The sequence below is a fragment of the Capra hircus genome, chromosome 23 (assembly GCF_001704415.2).
Source record: "Capra hircus breed San Clemente chromosome 23, ASM170441v1, whole genome shotgun sequence".
Taxonomy (NCBI): domain Eukaryota; kingdom Metazoa; phylum Chordata; class Mammalia; order Artiodactyla; family Bovidae; genus Capra; species Capra hircus.
Window position 1 is genome coordinate 34,906,435 of NC_030830.1, and position 19,802 is coordinate 34,926,236.

The 19,802-nt window shown below is 42.4% G+C and overlaps 1 pseudogene; it reads right to left on the reverse strand.

Moving 5' to 3' along the window:
• On the reverse strand, nucleotides 16,228-18,951 carry LOC102171112 (annotated as a pseudogene).

The window sequence follows — 19,802 nt, forward strand, 5'->3', positions numbered from 1 at the left end:
CTCTAGTCCCAAGAGTTTATAAAAATTAGTGGTCAATGTCAGGGCATAGCCTCAGAGATTTCCCTTGATAACTGTTGCTCTCCCCCGCTGAAGGAGGTTGTCTCATTCCTGGTTGACCAGAGCCATGAGTGAAAACCATAACCTTGAGCTCACTGGGCCAACAGAAATGAAAGTGAGTAAACGCAAAGTGAAGAGTTCTACTAATCAACCTGCTTCTTCCTAACTCTACTCACCACCGAGGAGGATTTGTTATCTACCCTGATGGCTGAGATTGGGTCTCACTTCCTAGTTGGGGAAGAACTGGGCCTCCTGGGGGTTTCTGACTCAGTGCACCAATTCTGTGACTTGGAATGAGAGGGGCCTTCAGGAAGTGTTGTGATCTTTATTATGTGGGTGTTAATTGTTTAGTCATTCAGTCCTGTCCAACTCTTTGTGACCCCCATGGACTGTAGCCTGCCAGGCTCCCCTGCCCATGGGATTTCCCAGGCAAGAATATTGGAGTGGGTTTCCATTTCATCCTCCAGGGGATCTTCCCAACCCAGGGATCAAACCCAGGTCTCCTGCACTGCAAGCAGATTCTTTTCCACTGAGCCACCAGGGAAGCTCATTGTGTGGGTAACTTCATTGCATTCTTCCTTGTAGTTTGAAGCTCTGCTCTTTTTCTAAGCACATAGACCACTGATCTATGACTTTTGACTTGAACTAGGGTACTAGCTCTACTTAAACCTCAAAGCCGGGAGGGAGGTGGAAGGGGGGTTCATGTTTGGGAACGCATGTAAGAATTAAAGATTTTAAAATTTAAAAAATAAAAAAAATTAAAAAAAATTAAAAAAAAAACCTCAAAGCCAAGCCTTGTGCATAATTCAGGCCTCCGTTTCAGGTTTACATGTCCCTGACCTAGCTAATAGAAGCAGCACTGTCTACTTTTCCTAAATGTGTCCTCTGGGTCCCTGGGGAGCTGACGAGTAGAGATCTATTCTCACTTGCTCAGCATCCTTTCTCCCCCCTAAATACCAATCTTGTTTAGTAACAACACTTTTCTTTTGAAGAATTCTCCTCCTCTACTGCAGTTAGGCAGTTTGAGCAGCAAGTTGTCAATCATAGGCTATGGGTGGACACATGACCCAAGATAGACCAATCAGGGCACCTGGTTCCTTGGCAACAGGAATGATTGGCCCTGCTTTGATCACATGCCCCTCTTCTGCAATATCAGTTTTTGTGGTTGTTAAGTCCTTGTTGAGAAGAGCCTTTTCCTTTCTGGTAGTGAAATTGACAAGTGATGCATGGAGAAAGTCAGCCTTCCGCAGGGCACAATGAATTTGACACTTAAAGCAGCAGAGCAGAGCCATGAGAATTTTCTAGGGAGATCAGCTCAGTTCAGTTCAGTCACTTAGTTGTGTCCGACTCTTTGCGACCCCATGAATCGCAGCACTCCAGGCCTCCCTGTCCATCACCAACTGCCAGAGTTCACTCAGACTCACATCCATCGAGTCAGTGATGCCATCCAGCCATCTTATGCTCTGTCGTCCCCTTCTCCTCCTGCCCCCAATCCCTCCCAGCATCAGGGTCTTTTCCAATGAGTCAACTCTTCACATGAGGTGGCCAAAGTACTGGAGTTTCAGCTTTAGCATCATTCCTTCCAAAGAAATCCCAGGGCTGATCTCTTTCAGAATGGACTGGTTGGATCTCCTTACAGTCCAAGGGACTCTCAAGTGTCTTCTCCAACACCAAAGTTCAAAAGCATCAATTCTTTGGCACTCTACCTTCTTCACAGTCCAACTCTCACATCCATGCATGACCACTGGAAAAACCATAGCCTTGACTAGACGGACCTTGAAATCCTTAATTCCAATCTTTCCCCAGCTGCACTTGCACCCTTCCTAATGTCAATGACATCTTCTTTGTGTGTTGAGTAGATTTAATTGGATTCTATCGCAGCCAAGAGAGTCCTTACTGATCTAGCAGGGGACTGTTAGAAATGCCCACGTACCCGGCCGTCCTCAGGACCCCAGCCATAATAACACCTCCAAACCTACATCCTTAACAGTATAGAGGAGACAACGCAGTGGCCCAGCAGTGATCAAATCTCCTAAATGGGTCAGAGATTGCGTCCCAAAGAGAGATCTTAATACATAGGTTTCTGAACACAAAGCTCCTTAAACTCTGCATGGTACTGTTTAAGTGTAGACACGTAAAAGGAAGGAAATCCTGCAACACAGGGAATATCTTACATCATGCTGTAGATTAGAACTTTATCCCACAAGTCAAAGGGAACCTCAGTGTAGCTGCTCTCTAAGACTCACGACCTCTTATTGCTCTGCTCAGATTGGCACTTCTTGTTTTGATTCTAAAAAAAAAAAAAAAAAACAGAAAAAAAGCTTCTACGGTTCTAGAAGCAGAACCTAGAGTCACTGCATTGTCCCTAAAAGTCTGAGGCAAGGAGAATGGGACAGGGCTAGTCGTTGGTATGCTCAGAGCAAATCGCCCCGCCTCCCCATCCTCTACCTTCCCATCTGTGAAATGACATTTTTCCATTGAGCCCCCTCTATTCGCCAAGAAACCTTTGCAGACTCATGTGCTGACTGACGCCGCCATCTAGTGGGCACCTTTGGAAATTATTCTGTAGGATCACACCCCTGCTCCACCCTCCAGCCCTCCTGCTGCCTCTGTACCTCATCAACCTAGGAGACAGGGATGCCCTGTCCTCTCTGCCTGGTCCCTCGCTGATTGTCTCTCTAAATTCAGGCTCTCTTCCCCTCGTCTTCTCACCCCTGTGCACATGAACACAATTCTCTACCTGGAAATATGGGGCTCTACACCTTGCAAGCGATGCTCCCTTACCATCCTCCACGGCCCTTGTCATGAACATAGAGAGATGGCAATACCAGCAGAACGTGGCATTTCTCCGGGTCCCTCATTAGCTATTTTTGAATGACCTTCAGCCCCTTCTTATTCCTTCTCAGTGATTTTGGGAATTGTGTGTGCCAGTCAACAACTCCAGTCATCTTGGTAACAGTAATGCCTGCCATATTTGCTTAAAAAATAACAAGCTCTAGCTCCCTGGGCTGATGTGTCCTTCTGCACTTCATTCATGAGTACCAGCCCCTCCCCTTGCTTGATGAGCTACCAAAGCCCATGTAAGATATTAGGGGCCCTATATCCACGCTGAAAGGGCCAGCGTCACTAGATATGCCATAACGTCTGATATACTGATGCCATTGTCAAGGACACTGCTATCCAAAGTTGCTATTACCAAGGCAACACCCCTCCCCCATGTCTCCTCCCCACCAGCAGTGGTGACCAAGAGCACGCTCACACATGTCTTATGAGGACATCAGGAGATAAGGTGTCTGCTCTATAGTCCAAATATTTCCAAAGAGGAAAATTACCCCTATTTCCAGTTCTTGACCCCAGCTTCTGTTTACAACTCTTTTGGCTTTGGGGTCAGAATACCAACACCTCTATTAGTGGCCTCAGGCACAGCTCCGGCCCAGCAAGTTGATTCTTCCATTCCCCACAATTTAAACCTGGAGCATGGCCAGGCCGAAGGCTGGAAGGAGAAGAGCAGCTGCAGAGCCGAGCCTTGTGTCTGTCTGTCTGTTGCTCATCTTGGGAAAAGGGTAGTTGATGCAGAAGCCCCTGAGCAGACTCCTGGCACCATTCCTGGTGGATTTCTAGGACCAGGAAGTTCCTTGAACATCATCTACTTCAGCTTGAATCTCAGTTGGAGGAAGAGGGGAGAGAGGAGCTGGTAGAAGGGAGAAAGAGACAAAGATAAAGAGGATATAGTCAAAATTTTATGACAAAAAAAACAATTGTCTGCTCTTTGAAGTCATTTGTTGATCTCTTAACATGACTCCCTGCCTTCTTTCATGTGTGAAATTGAAATCATTGAAATTTTTTTACACTTAACCTATTAATGAATGTAACATGGGAGTTTGCAAATATTTTACTGTGCCCAAGATAATTTCAGGATTCATAGAACACAATCAGGTCATAGCATACTGAAAATAGTCTGTTATTGGGCCACTAATTTTAAGTTCCACAAACATCTTTCCATCCCTTTATGACGTGCCTAGGATTTTAGTATAGATGATCTTATTTGAAGTTAAGCTTAAAAGTCTGCAGTTGAGGACTTTTATGAAGATGAGGCCCACTGCCACCTGCAGAGATCTTGTTTGTGACCTTCCCTGTCCTTTAAGAATGTACCCTTTGCCTCTGAGTTGTGAAGCTCAGTTAACACTTATGAAATCATTGAAATGGACTGACTTGCCATCTGTTCAGTTCTGCCAGCAGTGAAACAGATGCAAAATAAGCAAGACAAAACAAACACCCTTCCCTCTGTTTTGGGGAATGATTTTGCAAGGCTGCATTATCAGCACAAATCCCAAGGATTATATTTCTTCTTTCCTGGCAGCACAGGACTCCACCCTGCTTTCCTGATATGCTAGGCCTGTTTTCCCTACCCATCACTAGGGAAAGAACATGGAAAGAGGGGAGGGGAGGGTTGAAAGGGTTTCCAGAGGTAGAAGTGGAACTGGCCTGAGGGGAGGCAAGTGGTCCGGTCCATGGAGCAGAAGACCTGGCTCCCACGCTGACCACTGTTCATTCAGCAGTCTCTCACTGCATGCTTCCTGTGTGCCAAGACTTGTGTTGGGTGCAAGAAACCGACATGTCAGCAGAGTGTCATGGCTAGGAGAAGATATCTAGAAGATGAATCTGGATGTGTATGCAAAACTCAGTAAAGGAGGAAGCAATTCAGCAGTTGGAATGAGTAGCTCAGAGCAGCAGAAATTGGAAGGGCAATTTCAAAAGGTTCTGCAGAGGCATTTAGAACTCATATGCATCTGAAATCCTACAGTGTCAGAAACTGAGGAGAATCGGGGAAACACTAGTGGAACCTACCCATTGTGCCCGTGAGGTGGTTGAGTCTTGATTCTGACACCACTTTCTGGGCAACATCAGGCAAATTTTTCTACCTCCAATTCAGGTGGCCTGATTTGCATGGTCCCAAATTCCTCTGAGGTTGGAAGAGCCCGTGTGGCAATGAGTAGAAGATTCGAATTGTTGACAGTGAGATGTCAACACGGCAAGAGAACGTGATGTCCGTGTTGCAGTCTTTGGAAAACCCAAGGAGCCAGAATAAGGATGTGCACTTGTAGAGCCTGGAGATTGGGTGTCCTCATTCACCAATGAATTGAATGTCTGGTATGTGCTAAACTATTTACAGAACGCTAAAAAAAAACAAACAGACAAAAAAAACTCCTGTTCTGAAAAAAATCATAATTATACAGTGTATTCACATTTTCCTTTCTCCAGATTATCCAACTCCAATATTCCTTTTTTGACTAAACTCCTTTCTTCCATCCCACCCTCTGCCCACACTTACTGATCACCAACCTCCCCACCAGCCATTGCCAAGTTTGCCCAGGCTCCCGACCTCTGCCCCCTCATGTCTGCCTCTGAATCCATGGCCAGCTGTACCAGCTGTATTCTCACCAACCCTCTCAACTCCCCAGTGCTCTTGACCTTTGCTCTCTCCACCCTGCCAGTTGCCAGTTTCCAGTTTGGGCTCAACTATGCTGCCTTCCATTCTTTGAATAAATATTCATTAAATACCTACTGGATTTCCCAGGTGGCTCAGTGGTACCAGGCTAAAGTCCATGGGCTTGCAAAAGAGTCAGACAGGAACTGGCGACCAAGCAATAGGTTCCTGCTATTACCTAGATACTTTTCTAGGTGCTGACGCTACATCAGTGAGGAGCAGAATTCGTCCTGGGGCTTATGTTCTACTGGTGGTAGATAATTTTCACTGAAGGAATAAATATATAGTGAAAAGTAAGCAAGTAATACAAGGTCATATGATGATTAGGGCTACAAAAAATAATCAGAGTGGCCAGGGAAAGGCTCTTTTAACCTGAATGGAGTATAAGAGTGAGGCAGGCGAATATCTTGGATTAGAACAATGCAGGAAGAATCAATGTACATTCCCACCAATGGTGCAAGAGGGTTCTCTTCTTTCCACACCCCCTGCAGCATTTATTGCTTGTAGGTTTTTTTGTTTTTTGCTTTTTGATGATGATGGCCGTTCTGACCAGTGTGAAGTGATACCTCACTGTAGTTTTGATTTGCATTTCTCTAATAATTAGTGATGTTGAGCATCTTTTCATATATACCTTTCGGCCCTGTATGTCTTCCTTGGAGAAATGTCTACTTAGGTCTTCCACCCCTTTTTTGGTTGGGTTGTTTGTTGTTTTGATATTGATCTACGTAAGCCGTTTGCATAATTTGGAGATTAATCCTTTGTCAATTTCTTCATTTACAAATATTTTCTCCCATTCTGAGGGTTCTTTTCATCTCAGTTATGGTTTCCTTTGTTGTGCACAAGCTTTTAAGTTTAATTAGATTGAATTTGTTTATTCTTGGTTTTATTTTCATTACTCTAGGAGGTGGGTCAAATAAGGTCTTGCTGTGATTTATGTCAAAGAGTGTTTTTCTGACGTTTTCCTCTAAGAATTTTATAGTGTTTGGTCTTACGTTTAGGTCTTTAATCCATTTTGAGTTTATTTTTGTGCATGGTGTTAGGTAGTGTTCCAAAATAAAATTTTTTTTAAATTCCAGAAAGAGACCCTGAGGGGAGAAGTGTGGTTGGTATATTTGTTGTTGTTTAGTCACTAAATTGTGCCAAATTTTTTGCAACCCCGTGGACTGTAGCCCACCAGGTTCCTCTGTCCATGGGATTTTCCAGGCAAGAATACTGAAGTGGGCTGCCATTTCCTCCTCCAGGGGATCTTCTTAACCCAGGGATCAAACCTTCATCTCCTGCATTGGCAGGTAGATTCTAAATGGATATGGTTTGGTGAGTTGATAGAAAGGAAAGGAAGTAGGAAACGGAACTAGGGCCAGCTCAGATGGCGCCTTGGGGGCCATATTGAGTTTCTATTCTAACTGTGATGGGAAGTCATTCCCAGAGGGAGAATTTGAGTAGGAGAATGACGTGATCACTGGAGAACAGAGTTGAGCGCTATTGCAGGAATGCTGGGGAGGAGTGCGATATTGGCTTATATTAGGAGGTGGCTGTCATTGGGAGTGATAGAGTGCTCAGGGGCAGGACAGAGACGCATGGGTAGAACTGACAGGATCTGCTGATGAGCTGAACGTGACTCAGAAGGGAAAGATGACAAGACAGACGCAGGGATGACGCCAAGATGAAGAGAAGTGTCATTTTATGAGATGAGGAATCATGGGGGAGGAGTAGGCTGGCAGAGGATGAAGGGGGAATCAAAAGTCATTCCTTTTACTTGTTTGAGATGCCTGCTGGATACCCAAGTAGAGACAGTCAGTGGGCTGTTTGATAGACAGTATCAGTAGGGCGTGCTCAGATTACCAATGACATTTAAAACCAAGATGCCAGAGGAGATCACCCAAGGGGCGGAAGTACACAGAAGGGTTCAGAGTCTGGGCCTCAGCGACGCCCCTACATTTAGAGGTCTGGAAGAGTGGACCCACCTAGCCAACTAAGACTGGGACAAGGTAGTCAGCGGGGGGCCGAAGGAACACCAGGTGAGCACAGAAGGAAGGGAGAAGATGTCAGAAAGGAACCTCTGGTTTCTCCACACCTTCTGGGCAGCCACTAAGACCATGAGCCAACCCACAGAGCGAGGGAGCTCGCTTCCCCCACACATTCTTCCTTTCCTGCCCCTAGTGAGCTCTCCTGTTAGTCCTCTCCGGGTAGTTTTCCTGGCCAGGGCCTACAGTATTTTTCCACTTTCCCACCCTCCAATGCCATCACATCTCACAGGCAACCTCTCATTTCCCTCTTAGGTCAGAGGGGCAGAGCAGTACCCTCCTCGTTTTCTTTGGACATTTCTATCCTTGCCTCCTTGATTCCCAATATCCCAGCTCCCAGTACAGATCTAACTGCTCACCCTGCCCTGATCTGGCTGCCCAGTCCCAGTCATGAAAACAGAAATACAGGTTTGCCCTAATGTGGACAGGCTCCTATATCCCTCTCAAAATTTACCTTCTACCAGAAGTATCTTAATAAAACCCAAACGTATTGATCATAGTGTTTTCCCTGTTCAAAAAAACCTTCAGAGAATTCCTTCAGGAGAAATTCCACATTGATTGCAGGGCCTTCAGGTCAGGCCCCTGCTGTCTGACTCCCCAGCCCTCCATCCTAGCCTCATCTGGCGCAGTAGATGATGCCCACTTCTTCCACAGGGGTATATAATCTCCAAAACTACCATGTACTTTCTTGACCACAGGCCAAGTTAATCCCTGTGCCTGGATTCTACAATGGAGCCTTCAAAGGCCAGCTGAAACCTCATCACCTTTGATGTTTTCCAGACCATCTCCTCCCACACAGAGCTCAGGCTTGCTGGGTTTTTAAAGGGGTGGGAGGAAGGCTTTCCAACACTTGGGTGAATTTTCCATCACTCAAGTATATAGTCTCATCTTCATAAATTTAGAAAACATAGGTTGTACTGAACCAAATACCCTCATAACCACAAAGGGTATGTTTCCAAGCTCACAGCCTGACCTGCTGAGAGCCCAAAGCCACACCCACCTGGATTGGTGTCCGCTTTCCCATGGTTCTCTCAGGGCCTCTCTCCCTGCAGGTCCTGTTCTAGTCTTACCAGCTGACCTGGGCGTCTCATAGTCCCAAACCAACCACTACCGAAAACAAACAAAACCCAGCTCTTTCGCCAAGACACATAGTTCTCATGAGTGTAAACCTGAGAAGTTCTAACAGAAGTCTCAGAAGAAGAGAACAGAAGAACTGAGGGTGGGACAAGGGGAAAGGAAATCACTAAGAAAATAACAGCTAATAATATGTCATTAAATTGAAAGAGCCCAGCAAGTATTAAGCAGGCAAAAAATCGAAAATACACACACCTACGTATCTACTAGTTGCGGTTTCTGTATCTTAAGAATGAGAAAATTTCAAAATGTTTTTGCAAAGAAACAATAAAGACCTCATCAACAGTTCTGGATACTAAACGACAATGGAGCAATGCCATCAAAAACTGGGGAGCAAATGACTGGGAATTGGATTCTAGGTGCAAAAAAATCAAATGTGAGGTGAAATTAAGATGTTGTGCAAGTTCGGGTCCTGTAAGAAACACGCCAAGACGGAGTTGTGTAAGAAGTATATGAAGCAAACACCTAAAGAGATAAAGGCACCCAAGAGGGTCTCTGAAGCTTCAGACCAAGGACCACAAGGCTAATCTGACTCCAGGGAAAGGGGAAAAGGAAAGGAGGAAGGGTGGGAGTGTCTTAGACTGCAGAGAAAGTTTAGAAGCACTCAAAAAGGCTTCCAGGAAGTCCTCAAGCTCAAGTGGAGTCCCTGGTCTCCTTGCTCATCATTGGCTGGAGGCAGCCTATGGGAAGGCTTAGCATGAACTCTGTGATGGATCTCACAGCAGCCGTGGGGACCACGGGTCCATCATGCTCTCTGCAGTCAGAGATCCAAAGAGCGTGCATTCATGACAGCCACTCATGTGTTCTGATGTATAAAGATCCAGAAAGTTTGCTACCCACTGGCCCTGTGTGTTAAAAATGAAAAATGTACTTTACCAAAAGGAATCCAAAAAGATGGAGCAAAATCTGAGACATGGCAGCCGCTGAGTACATCCCAGAACCAGCAAAGGAAGCTGAGTGATTATGAAAAGAAAATGCCTGTAACCTCATGGCCTGGCCCAGTCCCCTTCAAGGGAAACCAGTTAAATATGTGGTTTGCCTTGTGGCTCTGCGGTAAAGAACCCACTTGCCAATGCAGGAGATGCAGGTTTGATCTCTGGGTCAAACCTACCAAACATGAGCGCTTAGCCTAATCTACCTTAAATGTGCTTAGGATCCTTACATTAACACACAGTTGGGCAACATCATCTAACACAAAGCCTACTTTATTATAAAGTATTGAATATCTCCTACAACTTATTGAATAATGTACTGAAAGTAAAAAAAAAAAAAGTTGTATGTTTACAACAACCCTTAACAGAATGGTTAAGTATATGTGTGTGTGTGTGTGTGTGTGTGTGTGTGTGTGTGTGTGTGTGTATTTTTTACTTTCATGATAGCATGGCTGACTGGGAGCAGCAGCATCACTGGAGAGTATCATGTCACATAAGCCTAGCCCAAGAAAAGATCAAAATTCAAAATTCTAAGTTTGGTTGCTATACAATGCATATTATTTTTGTGCCACTGTAAATTGTTAAGTCAGAGACTGTCTGTATTCTCCGTTACTTGGGCTATATACATGGATTAACTTTTGTCATTTTAAGATGTTAACCATATAAAAGACCTCTAGGAATAAATATGTTATTTTGGGAAAAGTGTAGGGAATTCCCTGGTGATCCAGTGGTTATTAGGACTTGGCACTTTCACTGCCAAGGCTCAGGTTTGGTCCCTGATGGGGGAACTAAGATCCTATATACCATGAGGTTGAGCCAAATGAACAAGTGTAAAAATAGAACCTTTAAATACTCCGCAGGAAGCAACCCAGCTATCATTCTTATTTGTGTGTGTCTGTGTGCAGCTCAGTCATGTCCGACTCTTTGCGACCCCATGGACTGTAGCCCACCAGTCTCCCCTGTCTAGAGGATTTCCAGGCAGGAATACTGAAGTGGGTTGCCATTTCCTTCTGCAGCTCTCTTTCTTAGGAAACAATATTGATGCCACCCTTAACCTGAGTACAGATTTCTTAGACTAAGATGTCATACCAGTATTAGTATTACTAGTGGTCCGATTAGCATTGCTAAGTATGGCATTGTCAGAACTTCTTTTGTCTGGACAAGCGGCAACCCGCTCCAGTATTCTCGCCTGGGAAATCCCACGGATAGAGAGCCAGCAGGCTAGAGTCCTTGAGGCCGCACATAGTCAGACATAGCTGATTGACTAACACACTTTAGCTTTTTGGTTTCTGGAATATTCAGCTTCAAATCTGGGATTTATGAGGCAAATTGAAAACCCAGGAAACACTACTTTGTGGTCCCTAGCCACTCAGCCTCCTCTCTACTTTTCAGAGTAGTCTTAGGTTTGTTTTATATTTAATGTTCAGGGTTCTTGGTTGTACTCTGAGTAGAGACTAGGGAAAAGTATATTTATTCTATCATGTATTTTATCAGAAGTCTGAATTACTTGTTAATTTAAAAATAGGTAGACACTTACTCAGATTTTCTCTCTTCTTTCATTTGATTTCAGTAAGTTGTTTTTCTAGGACGTTATCTACTTTAAGTCTCCAAATTCACTGGCATCAAATTATTCACAGCAGTCTTTCATTTTAAAGCTCACTGAATGTATCCATAGCTCGGTCTCCTACTTTATTCACCATTTGGTCATTTGTTTCTCTTTCCTTCCTCCTCTCTGATCCTCCCACCCTCTCTTCCACTGCCACCCAATCATCCATCATGTCTGGCAAAGGCTTCTGATAGATGTCTTTTCAGAAGGTCGGATTTTAGGTTTGTCAATTCCCTATTATATATTTTCTGTTTCATGAATGAATTAGCTTTTGCTGCAACTGTTCAGTCGCTGAATCATCTCTGACTTTTTGCGACCCCATGGACTGCATAGCATGCCAGTTTCCTCATCTTCTGCTGTCTCCCAGAGTTTGCTCAAATTCATGTCCACTGAGTCAGTGATGCTATCTAACCATCTCTTCCTCTGCCACCCTCCTCTCCTTCAATCTTTCCCAGCATCACTGTCTTTTCCAGTGAGTCGGCTCTTTGCATCAGGCGGTGCAAGTATTGGAGCTGAAGTTTAGTCCTTCCAAAGAATATTCGGGGTTGATTTCCTTTAGGACTGACTGGTTTGATCGCCTTGCTGTCCAAGGGACTCTCAAGAGTCTTCTCCAGCACCATGGTTCGAAATCATCAATTTTGGGCACTCAGCCTTCTTTTGCATATCAAACCACAACTCAGCATTTAAACAAGATTTCCTTCTGAAGGATATGTGAGTCAGCTGTATCATCAGGGCTTGGCTGTAATTCAGGATCTAGACTCCAAGTTTCAGGTTCTGTTCATGTCTCATCCTCCTCAGCCTGAAACAGTGCCCTTCAGGTTGGGACTTGACTTGAACCCAACCAAAACTCATGGTCTTTTAACTAAGAGTACACGCCTGGCCTCGGGACTTAATGAAGCCCAGGTTCTTGATGTCTCGTCGCACAAAGAATTCAGGGAGAAACAAAGTGATAGGTGAGAGGTGGATTTATTTAGAGAGAAACACACTCTGCAGACAGACTGGGCCATCTTAGAAAGGGCTGTCACTTTTTACAGGGTAATTTCACAGGCTGATGAGTGAGTGTGGGTGTCGATGTATAATCCTATTACAGGAGAATGAAACACGGAGACTAATAATCCAATCTACTACAATTAAATGCTGATCATATCTTTATTATCCTCTATTTAATTACTTTGAACTCTGTTCTTTCTAACTTCTTGAGTTGCATGATTAACTCATAAATTTTCAGACATCTTTGAGGATATGAGGATCTAAATTTCTCTAAAGGTACTGCTTTGGCTGTACTCCATGAGTTTTGATATGTAGATTTTCATTATTGTTCAGTTGAAATACTTTTTAATGTCCCTTACAATATTGTCTTTGACCCCAACACTGCTTAACAGTGAGGTTTCTAAATTTCCAAATATATTTCTATGTGATCTTTGTTATTGTTTTCTAGCATAATGTTACTATAGTCAGATAATATAATCTGTGTGATATTGATTATTTTAGTATTTGTAGAGATTTGATGGGTGGACCAGTGTGTTCTCTTGGCAAAACTCTATTAGCCTTTGCCCTGCTTCATTTTGTACTCCAAGGCCAAATTTGCCTGTTGCTCCAGGTGTTTCTTGACTGCCTACTTTTGCATTCCAGTCCCCTATAATGAAAAGGACATCTTTTTTGGGTGTGAGTTCTAAAAGGTCTTGTAAGCCTTCATGCAACCATTCAACTTCAGCTTCTTCAGCATTACTGATTGGGGCATGGGCTTGGATTACCGTGATATTGAATGGTTTGCCTTGGAAATGAACAGAGATCATTCTGTCGTTTTGGAGATTGCATCCAAGTACTTCATTTTGGACTCTTTTGTTGACCATGATGACTACTCCATTTCTTCTAAGGGATTCCTGCCCACAGAAGTAGATATAATGGTCATCTGGTCATAGAAAACACCCTCTTCCAACAACACAAGAGAAGACTCTACATATGGACATCACCAGATGGTCAACACCAAAATCAGATTGATTATATTCTTTGCAGCCAAAGATGGAGAAGCTCTATACAGTCAGCAAAAACAAGACCAGGAGCTGACTGTGGCTCAGATCATGAACTCCTGATTACCAAATTCAGACTTAAATTGAAGAAAGTAGGGAAAACCACTAGACCATTCAGGTGTGACCTAAATCAAATCCCTTATGATTATACAGTGGAAGTGAGAAATAGATTTAAGGGACTAGATCTGATAGAGTGCCTAATGAACTATGGTCGGAGGTTCGTGACATTGTACAGGAGACAGGGATCAAGACCAGCCCCATGGAAAAGAAATTCAAAAGAGCAACATGGCTGTCTGAGGAGGCCTTACAAATAGCTGTGAAAAGAAGAGAAGTGAAAAGCAAAGGAGAAAGGGAAAGATATAAGCATCTGAATGCAGAGTTCCAGAGAATAGCAAGGAGAAATAAGAAAGCCTTCCTCAGCAATCAATGCAAAGAAATAGAGGCAAACAACAGAATGGGAAAGACTAGAGATCTCTTCAAGAAAATTAGAGATACCAAGGGAACATTTCATGCAAAGATGGGCTCGATAAAGGACAGAAATGGTTGGGACCTAACAGAAGCAGAAGATATTAAGAAGAGGTGGCAAGGATACACAGAAGAACTGTACAAAAAAGATCTTCATGACCCAGATAATCACTGTGGTGTGGTCACTCACCTAGAGCCAGACATCCTGGACTGTGAAGTCAAGTGGGCCATAGAAAGCATCACTACGAACAAAGCTAGTGGAGGTGATAGAATTCCAGTTGAGCTATTTCAAATCCGGAAAGATGATGTTGTGAAAGTGCTGCACTCAGTATGCCAGCAAATTTGGAAAACTCAGCAGTGGCCACAGGACTGGAAAAGGTCAGTTTTCATTCCAATCCCAAAGAAAGGCAATGCCAAAGAATGCTCAAACTACTGCACAATTGCACTTATCTCACACGCTAGCAAAGTAATGCTCAAAATTCTCCAAGCCAGGCTTCAGCAATATGTGAACCATGAACTTCCATGTTCAAGCTGGTTTTAGGAAAGGCAGAGGAACCAGAGAACAAATTGCCAACATCTGCTGGATCATCGAAAAAGCAAGAGAGTTCCAGAAAAACATCTATTTCTGCTTTATTGACTATGCCAAAGCCTTTGACTGTGTGGATCACAATCAACTGTGGAAAATTCTGAGAGAGATGGGAATAAGACCACCTGACCTGCCTCTTGAGAAATCTATACGCAGGTCAGGAAGCAACAGTTAGAACTGGACATGGAACAACAGACTGGTTCCAAATAGGAAAAGGAGAACGCCAAGGCTGTATATTGTCACCCTGCTTATTTAAATTCTATGCAGAGTACATCATGAGAAATGCTAGGCTGGGAGAAGCACAAGCTGGAATCAAGATTGCCAGGAGAAATATCAGTAACCTCAGATATGCAGATGACACCACCCTTATGGCAGAAAGTGAAGAGGAACTGAAAAGCCTCTTGATGAAAGTGAAAGAGGAGAGTGAAAAAGTTGGCTTAAAGCTCAATATTCAGAAAACGAAGATCATGGCATCCAGTCCCATCACTTCATGGCAAACAGATGGGGAAACAGTATCAGGCTTTATGTTTTTGGGCTCCAAAATCACTGCAGATGGTGATTGCAGCCATGGAATTAAATATTGTAAAGTAATTAACCTCCAATTAAAATAAATAAATGTATATTTTAAAAAATTAAAAATTTTCTCCTTTTCACCTATATTTGCTTGGAAGTTACACATTCTATCTGTACCATTTTAGTGATTTACTCTTAAAATTGTCACAAGCACACATAAATTAAATGCTTAGACTAATCAGTGTGTTAAGTTGAATTCTCCCAAGAGTTGCCCTTAGGACCAGACCTTGAATACAGGCATTTGGGAGGTGACATCAGGAAGGGCTAACAAGGGGGAAGTGAGGCAGGGGAAAGAGAAAAGCAGGGCTAGGAAATGCTCAGGAGCAGTTTATTGTTGTGGGTGCCAGGGGCTCAAATCCTCTGAACGACCGCATGAAGCTTGGTTCAGAGTTTTACTGTGAGGAGATAAGAAGGTTGGAACATTTATCTACTGACTGCTCCATTGATTGAAAGTCATTCCCGGAAGTGTTAACTCCCTTGCATGTCCAGATTACACCTGCTTAAGGCAGAGAAAGTTCTATGATGCAGGAGAAAGACATCAGGCATAGAAGAGAGACACGTGCTGGAGCAACATCTGGCAGCCTGTTGAACTGTCTGTCCCATCAATAAGTGAACTTAGGTGGACAGAGAGAATATGGGTTGAGTGACAACAGTGTTTACTACAATAAACATTCCTAAATATCGACTGCTTTTTGCCAAACCTTGAACTTGTTCATTCACATCCCCTATCCTACTTTGCATGTTCCGTGCATACTTTATTTATGTAGTTTTTATATTTCCCCCAAACAGTTGTTTTTTATTATTATTATTTTAAACAATCAAGGATCACTTAGATTTATCTATATGCTTTGTCATTTTTCTAGCTCTTCATTCCTTCTTAAGACTCACTTCTTTCTTTGTGAGTTAATTTCTTGCTTTAGTGTAAGTTGTTTTCATCATCTGAATTTTTGGGTTCCTAGACTTGGATGATTTGGGATATTGAGATTGAAAAGTACACCATGTTATGCAAATCTTTTTTATTCCTGAGTTTCAGACAGCAAATAGCAAGGGTTTTCATACAGAAGGATCCATGTACTTCAGCAGTTTTCTTTCAGTGTTAATGAATTTAGACTTCGCCTTTCTAAAAATGACTTTCGTTTTCCCATTCCTGAACGGTAGCTTGACTGAGTATAAAAGTGTAGATTCACTATTTTCTTTTGCTTTGAAGATACTATTCAACTGTTGTTAATTAGAAGTCTGCTGTCTATCACTCCACTTTGATGATGTAATTTTTCTACTTTTTTTTTTTTAACTTCAAGACTTTATTATCTTTATAAGAGCAAAGGATGATGCTTAGAACTGGACCACTTGACCTATTCTCTCCTTAAATCCTCCCAGTTCAAAATGTTTACATCTCTTAATAGCAAGAATCCTTTGATCTACAACTTCAGCACAGTCTTTGTGACTTTAGTTTTTCCTGGAAAATTGGCTTAGTCTGCTCACCATAGCCACTCTGCTTCCTCTCATAATGCCGCATTCCCTGGACACAGGCATGCTTCTTGCCCTTCTTGTATTGTGCCACTTTGAGGGGCCGGTGCTCACCACCCTGCTAACAGAAAGTCCTGCAGGGTTTTGGCATGTTCACCGTGTTTGTAGGAGCACAAAACTCTGGTTGTTTCAAGACAGTCTCTCTGTCTTTATTGTTATATTCTGCGCTTCAGTGTGTCTGTGTGCATCTATTTTTATTTACGCCATCCACAGCTGTTGTCATCGTAAAGCCGAAGACCTGAGATTGCCAAAACCTGTAACCCAAAGACATAGGAAAAAATGAAAATAGTGTCCAGCCAGAGAGTAATGAGATGAGTGAACAAAATCAGTTGCAGTCTGGTTGGAGGTTGAAAAATTCAAATGATCAAGTCATCAAAAGGGAAAGCGGTTACAAAGAGTATTATGTGGTTGTGCAATTGGAAGAGGAGGTATCAACCTTGCCTGAAGGGTATAGACATGGAGTCTCCTGTAATTTCGAGATTCCTAAAACTGGACTCAGTATGTCAATGTGTGATACAGGAAGGACCACACTGGACATAGGCAGCTGCAGGTCTGGCATTCCTGAAATAAATGTGTCTTTTCAATAAGCAACTCCAACTCGCCCCAGGTGACAATCATACTCTTTGCTACTAAGCCTCCTGAGAAGCCCAACATCCTGAGTTATTGGCTCAGGAATTTTAAAGTCACAGTAAAGCTCAGTGGGTTGTGTCTGTTAACCCCAGAAATATGAAATTATGAAACATGTCAAACCAATGGCATTAATCATTTTGTATTATAATCAAGATAATCACTGTTTGGCATTTAAAATCCTTATAAAATATAATTGAATTTGCATATTAAAATGTATGACAAATTGGCCTGTGATTCCAAATTAAACACTTAATTTGAAGTTGAATGATGTAAGTGACTTAGTTTATAAACAGTGGTAGAGTAGTTAAAAGAACTTGCATTAGAGAGTTATTTAACAATGTGGGAAGGATTAGCTTATTGAGTTATAAGTTTGTTGAGTTTGGACATTCCAAGTCTTAAAGAAAACTGAATACATTAAACATATAAATATTATTTGAAGTATTTAAAGGTAATTAGTCTGTCCAAGTTTACTTAATATTATTCAAAAATCAAATTCCCTTAAATAATCAGTCCATTTATGTGGAAGTTTCCTTGAAATTGTCTCATTTTATATAAAATGTACTGGATATGAAATTGTATAATAAAACATAAATTCAGGAGTTTAAGAAAAACTAGGCTTTTAAATTTATAACTGCAGTAGGTAAAGTTGTAAAAAAGACCCAAATAAATGAAAATCACCTTCTCTGCATACAAAAGCCATCCTTGGACATCAAAAATATCTCATAGAAACTGAATCTAAGGATTCATGTTCTTTATCAGCGTAACCTCTTCCTGTCTACTTTCACCTTCTGAAATTCCTATTGGATATAAGTTTCATCTTTTCACTCTTTCGTGCCTCATTTTTTTTTCTTTATTCAGAATATAGCATAGAGATGCTTATTTAGGACAGCACATAGACTAAAATTGGAATGATACAGAGAGGATTAGCATGTCCTCTGCACAAGGATGACACGCAAATTTATAAAGCATCCCATATATATATATATATAGCATAGAGGTATAACTTCTTAAATTATCTCTTCCAATCTACCAGTTCATCTCCAGCTGTATCCATATACTATTCAAGCTACCTACTGGGAAGTATTTAATTTCTACGACTCTATTTTTAATTTCATATCAGAATCTAAGCTTGTTCACCTCCTCAGAGTCAAACTGCCTCTCTATCCTCAGAGTTCTTCCAACTCCTAGTAACTCCCACAAGTGTGCGGGTACTCTGCTACCTCTGCTGAGCTCCCCAAGTTGGCTGGAGGCCTGGGATCACGATGCTTCACCTTCTACATGCTAGGGTGTCTGCACCAAGTTGTTCCTCTGCTTCTGGACCGAGGATCTAGTTTATTGAGTGGCATCAAAGGATGAGCAACACTGCACTCATGGATTAGCTCTCCATGGAGTGGATTTGAACAATAGGAAACGGGAGAAAAGAGGGAGCTGGGGGGAGATAAATTCTCCTTCCAAATAGAGGTAGTGTTTCTTTCCAGAAACTTTCCAGAGACATCCTGGGTGCTAGGCAAAATTCCTGCTAAATGACCAGCTATTTCTCCATGGCTCATCAAATAGTGCCCAGCACTGTAACATACCCTATCACCTTGCCTCATGTCTTTCCTTGGCCCACTTCCCCTTTCTTCCTTGCCTTAATCTCAACAGGCTTCTTCTCCTGAATAACAGATCAATAGCCTAATCCTTGCCTTCAGCTCTGCTTTCTAAAGACCCTCAGGTAAGAGAGTCTTTAAAACTTTTGTTTGATTCTTTTTGAGAGTCTCAGTTTTTGGTTATGTTTTGTTTTTAATTCTATTCTTTAATGTGACAGATTCAGCCAGAGGTTAAATAAAATATTAAAAATAACTACCTTAAGTTGTTGGGAATCTAATCCTGCTCCTCACACTACTAAAGCTCACTCATGGTGGATTATTTCCTTGTTGGTTCTGCAGTTTTGGATTGTGAGATCATCTTCAGGGCTATGTTGAAGAGCACCCTGAGAATCTGCTGAGGGTTTATCCCTCCAAGAGGACTTGTATTCACTCTGTCACGGGTATTACAGCTTGGGAGTTCTCAGCCACAAGAGTGGTATAAACGCCAAACTCTGCCTTCCGTGAGGGCAGGTATCATAAGGAATCTTTTCCCTTTATCCAGATATAAGTGAAGATAGACAAGCTTCCTTGATCTCTTTTTGCTGATATTTGGCTTTTAGTCCCCACTTTTGTGCTAAAGCTCTTTGACAGTTCTCAGCTTTACGTTCAAAGTTGTCATGAAATTCCCTTGTGACAGCTACACTGTGAACTCAGGACTGCTGCTTCGGTGTTTAGGTCCCTCTCCATTTTGCCCCTGGGTTTTGTTTATTTTTGATAAATTCAACTATGCAGGTAGAAGACTATTTTCTGTATTTCAACATAATTTTATGGTATTTAATAATGGAAGGCTTGGGGGATTATCTAGTCTGCTATAATAGTAGTCATGTAAGATCTGGTCTTTAATAACTGAAATGGATTGAATTATTACCATTTGTCAAATACTATTGTAAGCACAGTAAATGAATTAACTCCTTTATCCTCTCAACAACTCAGTGAGAGGTAGGAACTAGTATTATCCCTACTGTGTTAGTCCAGGTCCTCTGAGAAGCAGATACCAAGACCAGAATAAACATGCAAAGATTTTATTAAGGAAAATGCCTTTGAGAAAGGAAGTGAAGGGGAGCTGGTAAAGGCTGGGAGAGTTGCTAGGCCACAGCCCAAGTTTAACCCTGAGTGAAAGGG